The following is a 22,175-nucleotide window of genomic DNA, read 5'->3' on the forward strand; positions in this document are numbered from 1 at the left end:
ACAAAGGTGTCAGCCCCTTTCCGTATGTTTAAAAACCCCTCCAATTAAAATACTGTATTATAAAATTCACAAGGAGGTGATGAAGGCGAATCATCATCTTCATCAGTGTCGGCCTTGATGTCCATGACGTTAATGGCGCAGGACTGAACACAAAGAGTTGTCAACTTTCTTGAAAAGTCTATAGAGGATTTTTTTTTTTTTACTTCTCTCACACACTGCGCTGCAAAGAGAATACACAAATAAAAATGTGAGGAGCAGACTATAACTGTAGGAAAGAATTAAAATTTTCACAAAGGAAAATCACACTTTTATGTCATTTCTTTTGGATGTATGAAAGAGTACTGAAAAATTACAAATGAACTTGAGTAACCACAACTTTTAGAACAAAAACGTAAAACTTGCACAAAGTGATAGCACATTTGCTTCATTTATTGGTTAACACATGGTTAACATTGTGAAATAGTCAGGTTGATTAGGTTTACCAATTAAACTACTTAATTAGGTTTAGGAAATTACCATGGCTTGGGTTCATTGTGTTGGGTTCATATGTTACATTTGTGATGCACTTTATACGTATGTAATACATTACATCCGTTAACCCGTGGCCTTCAGTTAAAACAAGTCAACGCTGAGTTTTGGACACCGGTTTGTTTTGCTCAACCTCCACCCTACGCAGACTTTCTTGCTCTTAAAATGATATTTTTCATGCGTGGTATTTGCTCTCTACAGAGGTGAATGGGAAAGACTGGTGAATCACCTGCACACAATAATGGAGTGCACATTCTGAAAGCATATAGTGCTGCTATATTTGTACTCGGATTGAAGAGGCTTGTCTGAACTCTTAATAGGGACAGGTCTACCTTACTGGTTAATCATGTTTTTTTGACAGTGAAAGGGGGCCACTGTAGGATCTTGTTCAAGTTATTTTGTGATTATTGCAGAATGACAACATTTTGGAGCAGGTAATGTTATAACACACTTAACATTGTGGCACGATACATTTCTGCAAACTATGGATATGATGAAACTTGACGTTTCTTTATGTTGCAAATTTGCGTTTCATTCGGTTCGATTTACTACTTTTGTTGTGACAATGCTGTACTAATTATCTGGTTAGGTTTAGGCACAAAAAAACACTTGGTAAGGGTTAGAAAAAGATCATGGTTGGGCCAAAAACCTGTTTTGGTCACCACAAACACAGCTTGAGATGTCCTGAAGTCTCCTTAAAAATATTCAGTGATGACACTCCTACAAATGTTGAAACACAGTCTTGAACTGCGGTCACTGGCCTGGCAGCCTTCTCGCCTGTATCTCCACCACCATCCCCTCCACCTCCGGATATGAAACTCACATCAAAAACATGTAAAGTGAACGTGATATGAATCGTGATTTGCAAAAACTTTAACTGCCGTCATTTTATCCTGGCGACTGGGCCTTGACATTCAGCAGCTGTAATATTCCCACTCACAATTACACTGGAAACAAAAATAAAGGGATCAAAAGAAAATGATCATGGTATTATAAATGTTCACCTATTCCACTGTCCTAACTGTATGAGCTTCATTGATGATGAACACTTATCTTCACAACAGGCTTCATTCATTATTCATCCACTCTGCCCTTTCCGCTGCACTCATAACTTGAAGAGGAGACCAGAGGTTTCGAGAAATATGCACAGATAGAATTTACAGTAGGGCAACACATTTTATTTATCGCTGTTTAATATTAAGGTTAGCCCAAGTGTGGCCTCAAAGGCTGGAACAGTGGTAATTGCCTGCGCACTTCTGGATAGAGCTGCATATTGTGAAGAGAAGATTGACAACAAAAGTAATAACAGCGCTGGATGGAAAACACGTACATTTATTAAAGCCCTGTCTCCTATACATACATAAACATATATTCGAATCATGTACTCATAAGAAACAGCAATATACATATAATCCCATATCCTTAGACTTACTGTATACAGACATAAAAGGAATCCATGCAATACGAACGAAAAGAGATTTTCTCCGTGAGAAGCATCCATTTTCTTGCTCATTAAGTGCTTGCATTCTCAGTCATTTCTCAACTATAAACAAACTCTTCCCCAGAGCAATTCTTGACGCACAGAGGGGGAAAAAAAACAGGAACTATCTGTTTTTAGCTGACTTTATTACACTTCATTTCAGAATTAGCTTTGGAAACCTACAATGGAATAACAAACACCTCTGAATTCATGAGAGGGGCTCTCATGTGCATCTTTCAGGTGAGTGACACACATCGTCCTGAAGCAAGTTGGTGAAACCATCAGGAGAAATGTGAGGATAATCTCTTTAGAGCCTTGGCTTGTCAACCTGCCGCGGCTCACGTTTTCAATGAAAATCTTTTACGAGTATGAAGGATGAATGTGTCAAGAACAGATTTTCTTTCTTTCTTTCTTTCTTTCTTTCTTTCTTTCTTTCTTTCTTTCTTTCTTTCTTTCTTTCTTTCTTTCTTTCTTTCTTTCCCTCATCAAGTACCTCATCTGAACGTTGATACCCTGATGCCTGGAAGTGCTCATGCAAGGTGGTTGTTGACCTGCTCGAGGAGCAGTTTAAGGGTTTAGCTTCATGCTCTGCAACAGTTTGCTTTCTGGACAGCAGTTGGATTCCAGTCGATATTTCATTTCTGCTTGAGCCTATCTTTGGTACACAGTGCCAAAAACATTTGAGTCTCTTTGACTCGCTGTATATGCAGCATATTCACCAGCCGTCTGTTTACATAGGCTCACCAACAATTGTCAATGGTCAGGTAGAGTTTTAAAATTCTCTCTGAATGGGATACTTTGAGATATTAATATCCAAACATTTGGTTGTGGTGACATTATTGCCACATAGGCAATTAATTGCAACATTTTAAATAGTTAAAGTACATTTTTCATGTTTGAGTTGATGTTAAGATATTTAACGGACTAAGGGAAGACAATGACCCTGCAGGAAAAGTTCATTCTCTGTGGACCATGAGTATCTGTGCAAAATTCCATAGCAATCCATCCAACATTTGTCAAGATGTGACAATTAAACCCAAAAATGTCAACCTCATGGTGGCACTAGAGGAAACGTCAATGGGTAGAAAAAGTCAGTAGGATTCATCCTCCGGAGAACATGATTATCTAAACGAAATGGCAATCCATTCAGTTTAATGAAATGCTTCAGTCTGGACCAAAGTGGTGTGCCAAAGAACTGACCAGCTATCACCAGAGTTTTTGAGCATGACTAAAAATACCAAATGTGCATCCTCCGTCATTGTCCGTGAACGTACTCGCAGAACTTTGAGCTGTTTGATGTACTTTGGCAGGTATAATACACTTTCAGATGTTGATTTATTCAATAATGTATAGAATCACCATCACGCTTTTCATCACCATATTTGTTTTGCCTTTACCTGACAAGCTCACAGATTATCATTCAGTAGGCTTATGAGTTTCATGATGCATCTAAAGTTCATTGCTGGATTATGCTGAGTTGACAGGGGAATCCTTGAGGAGATAAGTGTCTCTGTATCAAACCACCCAGACAAAGAATACCTCTCAGCTTACCCACAGTCATTTTCAGGATGACAGGCCACTATCTGACGAAGGCAGAACACACGTGGGTGGGAAAGGTAATTGTCTTCTCTCCTCTTTTAACAGCGAACAGTAAATCAAAGGCAAAAAAAACGAAGCAGCATGTAGTCAGTACTGATAACTTGTGAAATGCAGTCTCAAACACGTGACTGAAAATGTACACACTTTGACTTACAGGTCTGTTCTTTAATGAGACTCCGCACTGGTGGGGGTGTTTGCACAATGTGGGGTTAGCTATGAGATGGTGGAGGAGATTGGTTCCTTTAAGTCCCTGCTTTCATGGTCATGTAAAGGGATAAATCCTTTCATAAAGCCTCTATCCTCAAGTGTAGTTTTTGGCAGAAAATAGTTACACAACCCAATCAATAGACTAAATGTTGGCAATGCAATTTTGACATTTATTTGCGTTAAGTTGCATTTCTTTAGGTTCAATGTTCAATTTTATGCCGTGACAACGCTGTGCTTATGATATGGTTGGGGTAAGGAAAAGATCATGTTTTGGCTTACCTGCTTCTGTTGCCACAAAGACGGCTGGAAACTGTTTCAACATCTCGTGCAAAATATTCACCAGTTTCATACTTTCTCCGGCTCAATCACATTTTTGAAAAGCTGTCTCGAACAGCGGTCTCGCTTGGCTGCTTTCTCACCCCGATATGACACGTTTTGTTGAAATGTTGATATACTCATGACATTCAGTTTTGAAGTTGTGGTTTTACCGAAACGTAAAATGCCAACATTTTATTCCGGCAACTGGGCGACACATGTAGCTCTATGGAAGAGTGTTCCAAGGAAGTCCCTGTTTTGTTGGGGAACAGTGAATGAAAACATAACTTTGTTTACAAGAAAACTCCACAAGGGCCCATTAAATGTTCTAAACTTAACCAACGATTTAGTTGCTTTGGCAAAGACGTTCAATATTCAATTTGTATGCAGGCAAAAAAACAAAAACAGTCTGTATCAGAATGAATTTAGCATTTTCTGCATTTCCTGTAACTGTTGTGTAAGGATGCCAAATGGCTGAATTTTAAATATGAATTTGATTTATAACTTCACCACAAACCTTTCCAACACATTAAAAAATATGTCTTAGAAGCCATCCATCCATCCATCCATCCATCCATCCATGCATCCATCCATCCATCCATCCATCCGTTATTCCTCACGTAGTCATAAATTAGTTCGAATTATAAAAGTGCTTCCTCGTCCATCCAGGCAGAGCTCTCAAATTCAGACCTGCACGTGTCTTTTCAAACTTTGAGAACTGCTAACGAAGGAGAATGTAATCCCTTACATATTTATTGTATAAGTAAACACTAATGGAGGTAAGCAGTATGGATCTGAAAGGGGACGATTCCTGACAGGAAATCTATTTTGTCTGCACTGCAAGCATGCAGCTTAAGGCTCTATTTTTGAGACAATGCACATCCCCTCTCTCTCTTCAGTGAATCCCCATGTCATCAGAAATCCCTTCCCTTGCTCTTTTCATCTTCACCAATTAGCTAAAATCATGTCCCCAAAGCTCGTCTGTCACTGATATTGAAAAAAAAAACAAGTGCTGTAAGACAGATTCACACACCTTACAGATTCAAATTGTGAGATTGTTAACACGCAAACACGAGCACTCACGCACAGAGACACACATACATGCATGCGGTCTAATTTCTCTTCCTCTGTTTTGACGATTTGCATGGAAATGATTGCCTTGATGGAGATGAGCGGTTGTAATTATTTACAAATCAAAAATGTTACCAAATCAGATTATATCTTATGCTCCAGATATGCTTGTTTAAGCGGATGTTTTTAAGCAGATTAGCATCTGGAAATGCTTTGTGTCACATACGGATATCAGTTATGGGGAGGAGAGTGGGTTTGGAGACAGAGAAATGCCATGACCTAATAAAAATGTTAAATTTGGCACTTGAATGACTTCGGTGCACTTTGCTCAATGGTTTGGATTGGGGTACGTCCTCCCCTGCGTAACTAATCTCCAATCGGCATTTATTTGAAACACAAAGGGTTTAATCTTCGCTGAAAATCTGCACATGCCAGCAAAATCGTTTGGCATGACAACACACAATTGCTCTTGCATGTCTTTGTAAATGTGTATCATTGGGCTTATAATTGTTTGACATTCACGTTGGAGTAACCTTGAACCAACCAACCATCCAACCACCAAATCCCTGCTCACTAGACTGCCTCTTATACAAGGCCTTTTATTCAGTTCCCACATGTCTAAAGCAGCTGCTGCATGGCCATCTCTCTCTCTGCATTAAAGCATGTTACATTCGCTTGTTGCATGCATCGCCTCTCACCTCGCCTTTCTCCTTTTCCTCCCTTTCCCCCCGTTATGCAGGTTCACCTCAGGCTAATGAAGACAGAACCAAAGGCGAGGAGAGACGGCCGTTACTCTTTCTCTCCGGATGACAAATTAAGTTGTCATTTTCCTCAAGTGTGACTGGCCATTTCGGGCCGCACAGCATCCATATTTTGTTTTGCCACCTGTGCCTCAAGCTGTCTCCAGTGGACTGTAATAGCTCCCTCAACACCTGGCCAGAACAGTCACCAGCAGGGGGTGGTGTTTATCCTCACAATGTCATCTGGTGAGTCAAGATGGTCAGATGAGGGAAGTGCAGCGCTGATTAATCCTCCGCCTCAGTGTGTGTCCATCTATCACGCTGTATCTATCTATCAGTCTGTCTAGTAACAATTCTTTACTATTTTATTCTCTTGAAATATGACTTAACCTGCCTTCTGCTTCATCTGTTAGTCTGGCTGTTTCCGGAAACTTGACTCTTCCTTTCTGGGTCGGCATTTCATTACAAAGTCTGTCTGGGTTTTAGGATTTTGCAAGGTCAGACTGCTTGTTACCCAAAATTGGAAGTTGTGGAAGATGCGGGGCTGTCCTTCTCCCCTGACAAAGGCTTATTTTCTCTCTCAGTGATGGTGGGAGGAATCAGATGAGGCTTTGAAGTGGAGGGTGCCACAAACACACAAACAAGCTGTTAATGAACAGCCTCTGCAAGGAGCACAATGCTTTTGTTCCATTGGTTGGTTGTTCAGTCGGGTGGGTGGATGAGTTGGTTGGTGAACGCTCTGCAGGGATATGGAAGATGTGAGGGTTTTGATGTCGAGTCATTTATTCTAGGCTCTGCTCCCAAGGCGCCCGGGCAGCAGCGTTTATTTAGCTGTTGTTTAGCTGCTGTTGTGTGGCAGTCGGCTCTGTCGTGCACGTATTGTTTGTGTTTGGGTGTATGCTTTTTTCCATATGCAGACGTTTTTTTTTTAAAGGCAGCGTGTGTGTATGGGCGAGCGTGCTTTACGCTGCACTTCAACTTCAACTTCAAAGGCAGGCTTTAAGAAAGCTTTTCTGTGCTGTCTCATGCAACTCTTGTCCCTTTAATGAGGTTTCATCCTCCCCAAGACTTTGTGGATAACAAGACACAGTTTGTGGAGAGAGGAGATATGTATATATTCTTGTTTGTAGTGTCGGTATTACAGATCATACAATTTCATACTGGAGCACTATATACATATCTCAATCACCTCAAACATTATAAGCCTCCATGCTGCAATAATTTCAAGAAATTGAACACTCCTTTACTTTTACAGGCGTTGTGCTTTATTCCTGAGTCAGTGGAGTATATCTGAATTTATTTAATGTGAGAAATAGGCCATGCAGTAACACAGTCATGCTTCATTTAGAGTTGAATGCATCAATCTAAAATGCCTGGATTAAAAAGTTGCTCATGAGCTTTGAGAGACGCCGCGTCATTATGCAACTTGCTTCCAATAATTCGCTGATTTGTCGAGTTCCACCTGCCTGGCTCCATCGATTCAGAGGTTGTTTTCCCAGACGGAAATCTGGTAGCTCATTCGGCACTCCAAAATAAACACATTTACGCTTGTTTAGGCTGTAGTCAAACACTAGTGATAGATGGCAGCAGATTTCCATTCATCCGTAGAAAGGTTATCCATTTCACCTCCCCCTTCACAGACTTAAGGGGAGGTCTGTTGAGCTGCAGGGGAAAAGGTACAGTAATCTATAGTACTGTAAGTGCTGTCTCCTGGTAAAGCGCAGCTTTTACAGGAACAGCATGTAATAGCATGTGTAAGTATAAATTGCTTAAGTGAGCCTCCATTAGATTCCTATCAAGAGCCTATTTCCATTAGTTATAGGGCACATTGATCAGATTCTGGCAAGTGTGTCCAATCAGCCTTTCCACCGAGTCAGCTAGGATTGTGTATATGTGTGTGTGTGTGTGTGTTGCATGAATCTGTGTGTAGGGTATGACTTTTGTTGGGTCATTGCAGCTTAGATAAACACTTCTGGTTAACAGACTGCAGTTTATTAATACCATGTTTTTGTGCGTGTGCTTAACCTTCACATCACTTAAACCATCTGCATCAAACAGCTATGGATTTCATTGAAACTCTCAGTTAGACTTGAATATATTGTAATGATGTATTCTGAGAAAAGAAATTGCAATATTTTCCTCATCTTTTTTTGTTTTAAAGCCATGTTTAGTCACGTTTTGGAAGATTGTGCACAATATTAAGTTCTCCAAAACAAAACAAAACAAATTTATCTCACTCCATACTGCCCCAGAACAATGCCCTTCTTCAAGCAATTTCAATACATTTTCATTGGGAACTTATTTCACAGTTCTGGATCTGTGCAAAAACAAAAATTGTAGCGTTCAGCCAAAATTGAGGTTAATATAAGGCTTCCCCAGTCTGAGTTAGACAAACCAAGCGGTATATTCGAAAGTAGCAGTCCTTTTACTACATGAAGTCCTCCATGAAAGCACAAAGAGAGAATTCCACGATAAAAAGACAACAAGTTTGGAAGATACCAACTTGATTCATCTGACACAGACTGCCCAAACCTCATTGTAGCTTTAGCATAACTTCACAGTGCATTTTTAGCCAGAATGTGGACTGTGGATCTTGTTTCCCATCATTTACTTTGAAATCTGTCTGCAGCTATTGACAGAAGGAATAATCACAGCAGCTAAGTTCAGTTGTTAGGATAGAAATCTTGTTAAGTGTTGTCAAAGGGAAGAAAAATGGACCTGGCAGTTACACCAGACAACTCAGAAGTTTGGAAAAATAATAATCAATGCTTTCCCTAGGGACCATACCACATTTCACAGCAGTCTAACCAGTTGCTTGACGGGTGGATCGACTCACAGATTGACTGGTGGACTTATGAACCCATTGACATTGCCATTTTGTCACATCACCAACCACAAAACACAGATCTGGATGGGTCACATTTGCAGCCCAGCCAGGGAGAGCAATTTGGTGGCAAGTGTGTAATAGCTATGATACAACATGATGTGATAATATATAGAAAGTTGTCTTGGACTCAAATGCTGCACACTTAGCTGCCTCTATTGTAGTAATAATAGTAAAAAAAACCATATAAATAAACATATAAACAGACTGCTATTATATTGACTGCATGGACTGATGTCTATTCCTCCGTATCGCCTGCATGACAATCTGTACCACACCAGCAAGCTTAGATTTTACACCCACAAGTTAAGGCAAAGTCTGGTTCGTTAACTGTTTAGACAGCAACTGTGTGGCAACAACTCTCTTGGAACGTCTTCTCTCTGTTGGAGAGGTTGACTGATACCAAATTCTGTTCCGCTCACTGCTAACCACAGCAAGAGATAGGGAACCAAACTTTGGGATGGGTTGAACTCTCTCTCTTCGTGGATTCGCATAGGCACTATGAAGGTGTGAGGATACTGCTGAATCCCCAGTTTAATGCTGCTGAGTTGGAATTTTTCTGCAAAAAACAAGAGGGCCATTTCTATGTGGTGCTCCCTATCTGAGTCCATGGTACTCATTAAAGTTGCAATAGGCACACCTTACAATAAGGACACATTTTGAGTGTGACTAGGGAACAAATAAGGAATGAACCAGGAACTAACTGCCTGTTAACCGTTAGTTAATGAGTAACTCCTAATCCAATTTTATTGAGTAGCTAATGATTAGTTAATGGTTATTTAATGATTAGTTAATCGTTAGCAAATTTAATATATAAATATATACATTTCTCATAATAAGTACAGACATTAGACATACCCGTCTCTGCTATAATACGCAGTGATGACAGTTTGGAAAAGAGCCCCTCCCACAGATGATGTTGAAGTTGACATTGAAGATTAGATTACGCTGGGCGGCAATGTGTGTGTGGATGTGACATGTACGCAACTGTGTGTCTGTATTATGATAGTGGTTGTGCAGATATATCACGATAATAAGAAGCATTTGTCATTTAAAACAATCTTTCACACCATCATTAAAAGACTGAATTATTAATCTTTGTGTCTCACATTTTGTGTTGCGTCTGTGCTTTGGCGTAGATCCATGTGTTTGTGTTTGTGTGTTTCTCTAATCCATCATTCTTTGATGGATTACACACAGCTGAGGAGCAGCAGTCAACTAGGCCATTAGAAAAGCTTTATTAACACTGTAAATAATGACAACAGGCAGTCCTGGGGAAGATTCAGATGACATACTGTAGCTAGGACTGAGATTCTACTGTCACACAATACTCAACTGTGTCCCAGCAGACATAGAATGAACAGAACATATAGTTTCATTACAAGCAATATAACCTGTATATAATACAGTATATGACAGCTATACAGTACATCAGGTTTTGTTGGGTTGTTTTATTTTCTTGTAGTGACAGTTGACTGCTTTTTTACCCAGATGCAGTGTTGGTTTTCATGATTTTGTGATGTAATAAACAGTTTCATTCATTAACAAGACACAGATCCTAACTGGGGGAGTAAGCTGTGGGTTCTGGCATCTGGCCATCGAGTATGTTCAGTGGAGCAGTGTGTACTTGTTCAAGGACATCTAAACAGAGGGAGAAGATAACATAAAAACAAAACAGAAAGCAATAAAAATATATATAAAACATTTAAAAATAGCTTTGCTTGCATTTGTAAGAAATACTTTAAAAATACACAATTTTGTTTTTCATTTTGTAGTTGTAATCCCTCACAGACATATCGATGTCAAAAACAACAAAGTCATATTTGCTCCTGCTTGAGGACGAAACATTCTGACGAGATTTAATGTGAGGGGTGCAAGTCTATTGTTTTGAGCTGCCCATTTGCTGCCATGACAGTCAGACACCTGAGGGAAAGTTTGTCCTTGCCTACCAACCCTTGCTCCTCTTCAGCCCTGACTCATTCCAGGTGTGCATGTGTTGCGCGTGCACGTGGGAGAGAGAGGACAGAGAGTGTGTATGGGCGCGCGGACGCAGAAGTCGGCGACTGTTTGTATCAGCGTTTGTGCATGGGTCCTTACGCGGCTGCTTACGTGTCAGCAGACAGACACCCTCTGGCCAGAGCCAAATAAAGTCTCCTCACCTGTTTGTGGCCTTTGAGGAAGACTGTGTGTGTCACCTCCCAGGGGCCAATGCCACGCTGACTTAGAGCCGCTGGAACAATCAGCAGACTCTACATGGCCGGGTCAGATAGAATAGCCTCAGCTCCTCTTGATCCAGGATCAGGAGCTGTTTTGTCTCTCTATGTATGCCGAATGACTTCAGCCCAAAGTGGATGACTTTAGAGGAGAAGTGTAGTGCATGAGGTGAAAGAGCTTAGTCCAAGACTTGGAAATTTGCTTATGTAAATTGTTTGAAGGGTGTTCAGTGATGGAATTTAAGGGATTAGGGGCAAGGCCCGAGACTGTTTGACTTCTATTTTCATACTGTCAACATCTCCGGCCAAAGGTTAGTAAACTGGCATTCATAGTAATTTTACAGCAACACATGGAGAGGGATTGCTTTGGATGCCAGTCCAATTTAACATTACACAGATGGCTGCTATTTCCTGTGCCATACATTTACTTGGAAAAGTATGCTGGACTTAAAATTGATAGATTGTGGTGTGCAAACCTGTTTTAAGTCCACAGCATTTCATTGGAGTCCTCCCTCACACCACCTGTCAAAGACAAGTACAATATTGATTCATCTGTAGCACTCCCCTCAATAGACCTTTTACTAAGGGCAGGCTTCTGGGTTCATGTGTTATAATTTTAACCCTGATTTATAAGTAATTTTTTAAAGGTAAGTTGGATTTCAGTTTTTAATGCACACTCAATTTATACACCTATATGAATTAACCTTTTTACTATGGCAAAGAAATAGCACAAGACTCTTTTTTAGAAAATAAACAAATCAATGATTTACTTTGATTTTCAAATGTATTCAAAAGCACAGCAATACACTTTTACTGAAATTATGTGTCAAATAAACCATAAAAGGATCTGACTCACTGTCAGTTATTAAATTAACCAATCTACCAGAGAGTAGTCTACCTTTTCAGTTGAATAGAACACTTTTAAGTTTCCCAAAATATATAGAACACTCCTTTAAGTTTCAATAAACTACTCTTAAAGTTTAGGAACACTCCTTTAAGTTTCAATAAACTACTCTTAAAGTTTATGAATACCCCTTTAAGTGGCAAAAAATATCTTCAAGTTACTCAATTACACTCAAACCCTTTTAGTTACTTTCAGTAAACTCAAACACTACTCAGTGGGCCCACACTCACACACACACATACACACAGCCGGCAAAATAAAATAACCCCCGTTGCAGGCCTGATATGATGACTTTTGAGTGCGAGGAAATCCACCTTTATTTCCAATGATCCAGGAACAGTTAAGGAAAAGTGTTACCTCCGATCCCAAGAACAGCTGTTTACCCGGTCCGAGTCCGGCAGGCGACACGGCGAGTAGACAGGAGACAAACCGGTGAGCAGACGATGGAGCCTTCCTGGCAGCCGATGTCCAACGACGGCGAGTCTCACACCCACACTGGCAGCCTCCAACGACGACGATTCACACACACTGGCGGCGGCCGAGCCGAACCCTCATGCTCCCGCGGTGAGACCACAAGGCATTGCCGATATCAGAAGCTGGTTTAGCTCCTCGCGGCTAAGTCCGTTCGCTTTGATAGCGAATGCTAATAACACAGTCCGAGTTAGCTCAGTAGCTAAGCTAAGCTAACAACAGTGCAGCTTTGGCAGGAGCTCCGAGCTGAAACTTCCCGAGCTGAACCGTAAACAGTACTCCAATGTCTGGGTCCCAACTGTCGAGCAGACAGTCTCTAGACACGGAGAACTACACACTTACTATTATCTCTACTTTACACTCGCGGCCATGCGTCTCCGTTGTGCCGTTTTTCCGTCGTCGTCCCTCTTTTTTTCTGTCCAGTTACTTCCAGAAAAACACACCTCTCCCCTTGCTCACATCCGGTCTACACCTGACGATCCCACCTTAACCAATGAATGACCAGGATCACACTTCTTCTCAATCAGTACTTCCTCTCTCCCTATGAGTTCCTTCAAAATAAAATAAAATATTTAACCATGTGTCATTTTAATCTTATTAATTACACCTTATTCTGTTGTCAAACTATTTTAACCTTTATGAAATATTCCTTTTACATTTTTAACACATTTTAATAACAGTTTCAACCAAATATGAACCTTTTTAACCCATGACTTATTTATTTTATGAGTAAGGATTTTTAACAGGGTTACACATCTTTAGAATACGGTGGCTCTGAGGGTCAAAACACAACAACATTTCAGAAACAATCACATTTCGGAGAATTTCATGAAACGCAGTGACATTTCACAAAACACAACAATTGTTTGTGAAACATTTTGGTATCTGAAATGTGTTTTTGTAATTTCCTGTTTTTAATAACACTTTGATTTGGTAAACGCTTGAATGTCTTCATCAGACAATACAGTCTGAGTAACCAGTCTGTATTTGACTTCCATAAGTTTATGGGGTCATAGGCAGGTGAGGGTGGTGGGGCGACCTTGGGGGAGTTGAAGGCTGCATAGAAGTTTAGACTATATGCTGTTGAATGTCAGTGGGATGGACAGTATGAAATAAAGTATTAGAAAAAAAACAATAATAGCCCTTTGACAACCCTCACCTGTTTGTGGGTTTTGATCGTAAGCCCCTTGCGTTGACATTATTTTTTCTCTTGAATTTATCACAATATTGAACTGCCAGACAGTTTTGAAAATTGGAAGACAGATAATTCAAGGTTTCTGTTCAGTCTTCTGTGCATTGTACCTTGATCATTTTTTACATTAACATTTACATTTTTGGATTGTCTGTTTCTGAAGAAGAAAATCTCTTCCCCTGAAATTGAACCAAGCTCAAAATCATAACAAAACACTGTTATATTTTATTTACGTGGTAGTTTCTCAAATCACAAATCACAGGCACACCTAGAAATGCATGTAAGCAGGCTACCCCCACCTCTATTTCTCACTTGCACACACACAGTATATAAGGTAACTCCCACTGGGGTCTTGCTACCCATATAGATAGATTATGGTGAGGTCAATATCATTTCTATTCAAGCAGGTGGAAATGGCTTTCATAAATATTCGATTATGTTTAGGAATGCTCAGACAATAAATATTCCCACAGCACTCAGCTCGGAGGGAATGACTGAAAAACAGTGGCCCTATGAAAAGCGCTCATGACCTTCACAACAACCTTTAGCAAAGCCCAGCTTCTACCTCAATGAACTTTTGCCCTTTTATAAAATCTGCTGTCAGATTTTGAATAATGCTCAGGCTAAACCAGGAGACATGTCAAAGTCAATCAGATGCTATTTTTGTATAACAGTACTGTTATGTCCTCTTTGGCTAAATCTGATTTTGCCCACTCCCTCTCAACATCTCAATCATGTTAGATTGTTGGAGACAGGTATAATCTGTGCTGTAAACCCTCCAAAAATCCTACTTACTACCTGTCAATGTACACAGTCTAGATTGAAAAACAATTTCACACATGGTTTCAGGGGAGATTTCTGGGAAGCAAGCTTTCAGATCAGTTTGTTTCTGTGAAAAAGAACAGAGCATGTGGAGATTGGATCTAGCCAGAGATCTATCTGTTGAATTAATCAAACCTGGGGATTACATGGATAAAGCAGCAGTGGCAAAATTACTTAGCTGTTACAAGAAAGTAATTTCTCCAACCACCTCATGAATTTAAACAGTTTAACACAACACAACCAGTTTAAATCATTCGTTTAATACTATGCCCAAAACACATCGGACATGTCGTGTGACTCACATGGATGGTGAGTTTAATCAGGAGATTATCTATATTAGGCTTGTAAAGATGAAATAGGGTGAATTTATTTTGATATTGAAAGGTATGTTGAGCATTACTTGAAATCCATATTGAGATTAATCATCAAATACCTCGGTGAGGAAAAAATAAACAATAACCTTTAACACTTGTGCTTCCTTACCTTTCCTTAACATGTGATACTCACAACTGACTTGATATAACTGCACATGTCACAATAAAAGCATTTGTACCTGAAAGCAGTGGTCTTTATTTTAAAACCATACCATTCTCAATAAGAACGGCTCAAAAACTGATGACACCATCTTACCAATCACAAACTTTAAGCAAGTGGAGTTGGAGAACTGACTGTATAATTAGGATGTCTGTCAGCTTAAAGTTATAATTCGATGTGTAGTTACCAGTGATGGATTACTCAGAATGTGTAATAAGTACATTTTTACCTCTTACTCCATTCAAAAGTAATAGAATCAAAACTAATTGCTAATGTTACTCTTTATATTACTATATCACTAGCAACAAGCTTTTTACTCTTTATTGGCATGGTAATATACATTTTGGCATCAGAATCACTATTCGGTCGTGATGTGTGATTCCAGTTTGCTACCACGTAATACCTTGCCTAGTGTGGATGATTCCAATAAGGCACTAATACTTTGCGCAAAAGCTCCTGCAGTTTTAAGGATGCAGAGAACCCCCGTTGTTTGAACATTAACACACAATCTGAAGCCTAAACAGACATGAATCACTTTCCAATGATCACTGACAGTGATAAACGCCACCAATAGCTACTCTCTCTCTCTCTCTCTGTACCTGGATAATGCATTACAGTGGACACAGTGGCTGAAGTCTGTCTCGCCTGTAGCAGCACCTTCTCTTCTCTTTCAGACTGCTGCTGCGTAACCTCATCATATTCTGTATTGTGATTAAATCTCAGATCCTTTACAAGGTTTGTGGTGTCGCAGAGTCAGAGTACCTCACAGCCTTGCCAGACACATCACATACAGCATCGCTGCTGTTCTGAGAACTGAAAAAGCTTGTGACTGCGTTGCCGTCGGCCATCATCATTATCAACTCTTAGTGGCGCCTTACGCACTTAGAGAGCCATGGTTGGCATATGAATGACAAGTGGAAGGAGAAGTAGTTCCTAATAATGATGATAAAACATTCATTTACCCCAAATTGCTGAGTTTAGATGTAAACTTTTAAATATTAAAATTGATCCCAGAACAGCAACCTTTGGGATCTGAAGTATCAATATTTCCTTTATGCAAATCAGTGTGTCCCTGTCTTTTTGACAGCATTCAAAACAGCATGATTTTGTTCTATATATAAGCCAAAGCCATTTTTTTCTCTGTACCACTTAACTATTTCCCATCTGCACCCTTCTCGTCAACCACAATTCCTGCAGCGTCAGGGCTTTCATTTCTCCGCTATGATTGATGCCATGATATTTTGTTCAAGCACAAGCAAATGCCATGCCTTTCATTAGATCCAATTTGCATCTGATATGAACCAAACGAGCAGCTGTAGAAGCAGAAAGTCGATGCTGTTTGTGTGCCTGACCTACTGTAGATTTGTCAGTGTCAAGCCTCCTGTAGTCCGGGAGTGTTTGCGAGTGCATGTGCCCCATATGACCATGTTGCGAGCATTAGTTCTTTTCACATCCTCGCTGGTCATGCTCTGTCGACGGAGTATGCTGTTGCGTTGCAGCATGAGATAAGAGGATCAAGAAGATACACCGCTGCCCTGGATGTGCGCTGGTGTGTTATCTCATTTTTTTGATCTTTTTGAGAGAGCAAGCTTGCGATCTTTGCCTCTAGGGGCCCTCTCAATATTTCATGACTGTGCAATGTATCTTTTGACACTGAAATATGTTGTGAATTAAACATGACTGACTGCATAATCAAAAGCTTTTTAATGCAAGTAGAAGGGCCGGCGTCTTTGGGGTGCCTTTTAATTAAAGAATAAATGACCACAGATTTTGGTGAATTTAACGAGGTGTCGATTTGCTTGACACAGTCTCCGCACTTCTTAGAAAAGAGACATCTCTGCTCTCGTTGCACCCCAACATTTATAGCCATTTCAATCACTTGTGAAGCAGGGCCACTACTTCATAGAGGCATGAAGGAGCAATAAAAAAGTTGTTTGTAGAGTATTAAATGTGGAGGCAGCCTCAAGGCTTTTATTTTCCTGCAGAAGTGGCATCCAAGGAGCTGGTCATGGTAGTCAGTACTTCAGAGCAGATGTGGGAGTAAAATGCTAAAATGGCAAGATAAGTGGTTCAATATCAGTAAGCTCTGGCACTTTGGCTTTTCAAATTTAATGAACAGACTTTGGCTTGTAATCATTATGGGGGTAGAATTCAAAGAATCACATGTCAACATTTTGGAATTGAGTGACTCAATTTATGGTGAGGCTAAGCTAGTCCAGACACCGTCTTTGTGCTACGACCTAAAAATCTCTTATATGTAATTACTCTTCCATTGGTGCATTGGTGCAAAATCCACTTACAGGATAAGGGTCAAGCTTTTTTCTGAAATTGTTTTAAAAACACCCTAACTACCTGCACGTCTATAGGAACAAGTGTTAAAAGTCTGGATTCATCTCTGACTCATCTCAAACCAAACCTGTCTGTGCTTCCACGGCATGAATAAATGATCATGTGCAGAACATCAAGAAGCAAAAGCCTATAGCATGACTCCCGACTGTGTCATAGAGGGAGTGAGATCATCACAGATCTATTATGGATGCGTTTTATGATCAAGCATGCCGCATATCCAAAACAGTGTGACACATCACTCGCCACATTCCACCTGGGACAAGCGCCGATGACATAACACTAGATATGCTAAGTCATATTCATTTCAGATGTGTCATGTAAGACGTCAACATTTGTATGAAAGTTGAATTTAATGAAAGATGGGATGATCAGGATGGTTGACGTCAAAATGAATTTGTAATCTGGTGAAATCGTTGCTCAATCACCAGAATAAATGTTGGTATTGTATGTTTTTAAAAAGAACGCTTCCCATCAGCTTCAGAAAAAAGACCATATAAGTTGACTGTGCAAAAAGCTCATTACAACCCATATGTATGTTAGGTGGTGACCTCAAGTGGTTGTAGTAATTGTTACAGCAGCAAAGGAGGACGTCAGGTTAAGTATACATGGTCCACATAGGGAGGTGGATGGGGTGGAGCGTTTACTCAGGAGACTGCTGTTTGTGTCCAGTGTGAAATCAAAAGTCAACTGAGCTATATTACAGGTCCAACTTGTAAGAAAGTTGATTTTTGAGTCTCATTCCCAACTCATCAAATGCTGAGGCTTTGTGATGGCGGCTGACCCGACCTATAACCTAGTTCAGAATGAGACTCAACAAATCAACTTCTTACAAATTGAACCTTTAATTTTACTTACTAATACATTTTTACTATGTTACTATGCAGCTTAGGTGGCTTATGTACATATATGAATGTTTAGGGAGTCACTGGCGATCGACTTATTCAGTTGGTTTAGGTTTAGTTTAGGCATGAGGATGTGTTGAAACTTTATGTTCAATTCTATATATCAGCACTTTGCTTATGGTCTGGTTAGGTTTGGACACCAAAACCACTTGGTAAAGGAGAGAAAAAGATCATGTTTTGGCTTGAAATACCCAGTTGTGACGTCACAAACACCTGAAGCAAACAGTGGTCTCGAATGGTGTTCGCCTTGCTGTCTCGACACCACTACCCTGTCCTCCTCCTGATGAGAAAGCCAGCTCATACATATGAAACACCACATTTTTCTCAAAATATCTCTATGCTATATCAAGCACAGGATAAAGCAGATCTTAGTTATTGGTTAGGAGGTCTTGTTGTCCCAAATGGCTTGAGAGGAGAAGTAATCAGATTGTTAACACTTCTAAAAGATGGTGTTCCCACATGCTTCAGTGGGCACCGTCCCAGCATTTGAACTGCAATTTGTTCCTGAACTTCCTGAAATAATGGTGCTGTTGAGAAATCTGTTCTGCTATATTAAAGTAGAGCATTTGATAGTGTAGCACATTTGCTTTCTTCAGTTCAAAAGAAGTCATAGTGCAGTATACTATGGCCAGATTCTCAAGGCAGAGAGCTGTGTCTTTGTACAGCCCTCCTACAGAAGAAGTAGCTGTAACGCGACAAAAATAGCCCGAGGCCTCGAAGTCAGAGGTGGCAGCAGTTCAACCAGTTTCATAGCTTGACTTAAGCTAATTATTGTTTTATTCATACAGCTTATAAAGCAATATATTACACTCAAAGACTAGTTGTAGCACAATGAAGGAGTGAGCGCCGAACAAAGTTGAAGATTCATCATCGTTTTAAAAGGAACAAGGAGCTTCTCTCAGATCTATATATTCAGAACATTTGTCATGACGCAAAGGGCTGAAAAGACCAGTTGGTCAGGGTTTTTCACATTTAATGATCCTCTCTGGGACTTATTCCCCATTTTTCACTCTCTCACTCACTCTTTCTCTGTCTCCCACTCCCTCTGAGGAGAAATCCCAGAAATATGGATAAGGATTGCCCCACAGAGAATACATGACCTCATTTCCATATGTCACAGTGATCTAATAGGCTTGGACACTACGAGTGAGGATCTGAAGGGTTTAAAAATGTTCTTACTTGACTCTTCCAGTTTTGCCGTTATAGACGGGGATAATGAGGCCGTGGCTGCAGAAAGGGGAGAGGCACTTTGAAGTGAAACCTCGTCAACTTCTCCGAGATTAGAACCAGAGGGGTCAGATCAAGTCGCAGAGTTTTGCCAAGAGACTTGACAAACAAACATGGCAGATGATGTTAAGTTGTAGGTTTCTTGCACACAGGATGGAAAACACTAATGATGACTTATTTAGTAAAATAGAAAAAAACACGCTGTAATTTAATTAGGCTATAGAGCTTTAAATAATGAAACAAATTTGAGAAAATACAAAAGAAAAGAAAAAGTATACCATAGAGAGCTTTGTGCGGCGAGTTAGAGAAAATAAATCCTGACATTGCACCGCCGGGATTTTATACAGACCCCTTTCTAACAACCACTGACAGCCGAACATTAGCAAGGAACTGCATGTAACTAGCAACCATCAGCACTATAAACCAATTAGAAGGTGATGCGAACCAAGCAGACATTAGCACAAAGCAATTGAGCAATCTCCTCCACAGCTTTTCACAAGCCCACAAAGGAGATGTCACTTCTTCTTTTTGGTAATTACTACTCTTTCAATTATCCTTGATGAGGGGAAATTATTTTATTTAATAAATTACTGTAAATGAAGCCACGAATGTATGCAAGCTTGTGAATTTGACGTGCCTAATAAGTGGATTTATTTCACCTGCGGCTGATTCTGTTAACTACAGTACGGTAGTTTGTGAAGCCAAGTTGGTCTTACCAATCCTGTATGTAAATAAGTGTAATGAAAAACAAAATAACATTGCCATGTTTGGTAATTAAAGTAGGTAAAGGTAAATTAATGACTTCGATATGTTTTCTAATTTCTTGTATTGCCTTCTTCAGCTGTTATCATCATGCATATTTTCCTGCTCCTGAAACTCCACAGCTGTCTGCCCATCACAGTGCCATCACCGTTTACAAGTCAACCTACTTTCCTTGAACAAAGCTGACATCGTACAGCACAGCACTTAGACACTTCTCCTACAGCTGTTTATACTCACACAGAGAGGATGTCATCCGTTCAAAGTTTTAAGTTAGCACCAATCCCATGGGATTTAAAAAATAAATGACAGTGCAGTCTTGCTGAACTTTTCACATCAAGCACCCAAAAAGAGATCTCTGCCCTTTTTTTTGTGATAACATGCAGTATAGCAGTGACTGTCGAGTCTGAAGTCTGTCAGAGTGCTAAGAACATTTATAGTAGAATAATAATTAAAATGCCCAAAACTGGCAATGTAAGTTTCTGCAAACAACAGACATGTTGCAACTGTGATTTTCTGTAGTGACAACTCTGTGGTTAGGTTTAGGCACAAAAACCACATGGTTAGGGTCCGGAAAGGATCGCGTTTTGGCTTAAAATACCTGTTTTGTCACCACAGACATGGCTGGAGATGTCTGGACTTCTCGTCAGAAAGATCAGTATTTTGTCACCACATGATGATGTGATGATGATGTAAATTGTCCTAAGGTCGCCCTGAAAATATCCGGCGGTTTCTCAAAAATGTTGAAACGCAGTCTTGATCAGCGGTCACTGGCTTGGCAGCCCTCTTGCCTGAAAATCTGCTACCATCCCCTCCACCTCCTGATAGAACAGTCAAGTCAAAAACATGTAAGGTGAACATGATATGACACGTTTTGTAGAAATTTCAATATGGTATGTGGGCCGATGACACGTACACTCAGTGGTTGCAGAAACATTAATTGCAAACAGGACTGATTTAACTCTACTGCTATGAAAGATGACATATGAATAAGAAAAAAATACCACGACAGCTGTTGTTCAAACAGGGAAGCGCCATCGTGAAACAAAACCAGGTGCGATCCCACTCTTCTGTCTAACAAAGTTTGACTAAATGTCATTATTGCTTAATTTACACCGAGTCACAGTTCAGAATGAGGGTGATTGCTTTTCCACAACTGGGAAAGATAAATACCTGTTCCACCAGTTTTCATATAACTTTTGTCAGTGTCACAGTAGACTGAATATAGATGGATCATTATGATGTATGAATTCCAGGGCAAAAAGTTGAAATACTGGGATGCAAAATAACCAGCTGCTTTACATGTAATTTGGCTGGTCAGAGAATGGAAACTATATCTTCACTAGATATCAGCTGATCAAACTCCATGGGGAACCTGCAGTTTGTTGTAGAACATGCAGCAAATAAAAGGATGGATTATGTATATCGTATATCTTTTGCATATCTGCATGAGCAGTATTCATTTTAACCATTCTCCAAATGTGGCTGATAAAAATGATGAGAGACAATGGTGGAAGAGGACATCCTGGGCAGATGCTGCATCAATTATGTACTGAATGACAAGAGGATGCTGGCTGAGCGCAATTAGTCATTAATGGGTATGTCAAAAGTTCACAGTCAAACAACAATGCATCGTGGCTTCCTGTGTGCGGAGAGGCACAAATTCCCTCACCTATTTAATATACATGGCACTCAAAAACAGGACATATCACATACAGCACAACATACAGATAACGTATTATCTGGGAGGTTGTTAGCAAAGTGTAACAAGCAGCAGATGAAAACATGCCTACAATAAGCCAACAGATCCATCCACCCTCTAATCTTTAACCCGCCACACTCTGACAGAGATAAACATGTTTTGTTGCAGCAGCCAGCTCGCCGCGTGAGGCCTTCATTAGGCCCAGTGTAGCCGTGTCCATTGAAGCACTGGGATCTCTCGAAGATTGATCGTGGCGGGCCACAGATCAGTTAGGAG

The sequence above is a fragment of the Pagrus major genome, chromosome 13 (assembly GCF_040436345.1).
Source record: "Pagrus major chromosome 13, Pma_NU_1.0".
In the NCBI taxonomy this organism is placed as follows: domain Eukaryota; kingdom Metazoa; phylum Chordata; class Actinopteri; order Spariformes; family Sparidae; genus Pagrus; species Pagrus major.